The sequence below is a fragment of the Oryzias melastigma genome, linkage group LG7 (assembly GCF_002922805.2).
Source record: "Oryzias melastigma strain HK-1 linkage group LG7, ASM292280v2, whole genome shotgun sequence".
Taxonomy (NCBI): Eukaryota; Metazoa; Chordata; class Actinopteri; order Beloniformes; family Adrianichthyidae; genus Oryzias; species Oryzias melastigma.
Window position 1 is genome coordinate 2309540 of NC_050518.1, and position 2213 is coordinate 2311752.

A 2213-nucleotide genomic window follows, 5' to 3' on the forward strand; every position below is an offset into this window, starting at 1 on the left:
CGCCCATCAGTAGCCGGGATAGGCTCCGGCACCCCGCGACCCCGAAAGGGAAGAAGCGGTCAGGAAGATGAATGAATGAATGAATGAAAAACCCAAATAAAGTGCATTTTTCTAACTTTAACACTTTGCTGCTTTTTATGAGTGTTGTCCCATAAGAACCAGAACCAAATGGTTCTTTTAGCATTAAAGGTTGCAGACCCCTGGGATAGATGAACTGATATGATGATGGGATGCTCTTGCCCCTCTGATATTTTACCTGCACCTCATAGTGGGGTTGGTTAAATCTGGACGGCTGGATTTCTACACTATTGATCACCATTTTTTACACTAGTAATGTCAGGTTAAGGGTGTGTGTGGGGGGGGGGCTGTTGGCTAGCAGGAAAGGGTGTAAACAGAGTGTTTTCAGTGACTGGGAGGGGAACGGGCATTGACTGTATATGCACTGGACTTCCAAACAGGAAGTACCCGCTGGTTCCAATATGTCAAAATCCTTTAGACTTATTGAGAATTAGACATTTAATTCTCAGTCATTTTATTTGTCAGAATAATCGTTCTTGCTCTGATACTTTCTTCTTAACATCTTCTTGCTTATAATAAAATTTTAAAGATATATTTTCGTTATCACAAGTTATTCAAGTTATAAACTTACCAATCAGATGCCTCAGTAAAAGCATGTGACTCCTGCTGGCCCCGCCTCCAACGTTTGATTGACGGCTCCTTTCAGTTCTCAAACAAGCTCCCTTATGATTGGAGACAGTCGTTCCTCTAAAAATGTGACTCAGATCGACTCGGACCAATCACTGTCATCTGGTTTCAAAATGGCGGCGGCCGTATCAGGAAGCCACAGTGACGACTTTGGCCTGATTTTGGCCTAATTTTGCGATGGCTGCGGGTAAAGCATTTTCCATGGTCGATGTCAGCATCTTGTTTTGTCCAGTGATTAATATATGTCTAATTGTCTATGGTGAATTCCTGATGATCTACCGCCACCCTGCAGAAACTATGTCCTAGAAAACCACACAGATTTACAATGATCATAATTAAAGACCACTAGGAAAGCTTTGACGATAACTCAAAAGATGATTGGACAAAGTGTATTCTTTGGCTTACTTAGAAACTTGTTGAAAACTTTCATTGGTAACGTTGTTATTGAGTGTGAATGTTCTTCCACGACCTTGCCGGTTTGTTATTCACTCCCTCCCTCTCCTTCCCTTTAATGTTGACACAATTTCTTTTCCTCTTATCTACCATTTTCTTTTTTGTTTCCCCCTTATTGTCTCCTGCCATTAACTCACCGCTGTCTCCCGCCTTCTTTCTCCTTTATTTTCCACACTCTCCTTCCTCTTTTTTTCCCTGTGTCCTCTTTTCTTCCCTCTCATTGATATTTCCCTCTCATTCCTTGTCTTTTTTCCTTCTACCACCACTCACTCTCCTTGTCCCCCAACTCCATCGTCTCTCAAATAAACCTCCTTTTAACAGAACACCCTCATTCATATTCCACCTGTGTCAGTCTCCTTGGAGTTGTCTGAGGGAATCAAATCCACCTGCAAATTCATCTTTTTTATTCTTTTTATTCCCTCTCTGATTCAAGGTCTTTTTCATTACTCAATTTTTCTCCTCATCCCTACTGTGCATTGTGAGTTAATGTGTCAGTCAGTGGAAAAGAAAAAAAAAACACAGGCGCAGCATTTGAAATAGATACTATTTTAGACCGTAAATAACAGAAGTGCATTTATCATCAGTGCAATAACTGGAATTCAATAGCAATGAAATTATATGTCAATGGAATCAGGCTTTAGGCAGAAGCACAAACTGACCTAGAAACAAGATGAAGTTGGATGTTTTAAAAGATTTCTCATCTCTTCTGTTCGCACAGTGAAAAAAGTAAACCATTGCTGTCATCAGTTTAATGTGTTATTCCTCATCACGACAGGCAAAAAATATTCATTTATTTGGTTCAATGTAATAGCAGGGCTCTGATGTGATGGTTTATGCCAAACTTTTTATATTTACATTGAGTAAATGCAGAAATAATAGGTGCAACAAATTAAGTTAAGTCAGCAAAGCATGTCAATTCTTTAAACTACATGAACATTATTTATTTTTTTACCTTGAATGGTTATTTTTCCATCGTAAAATATTATCTTCAAAAAGACCCTGAACCCTCATACAAATATAACTTATGATATAAAACTTTAAAGCTTTTTTTTTTA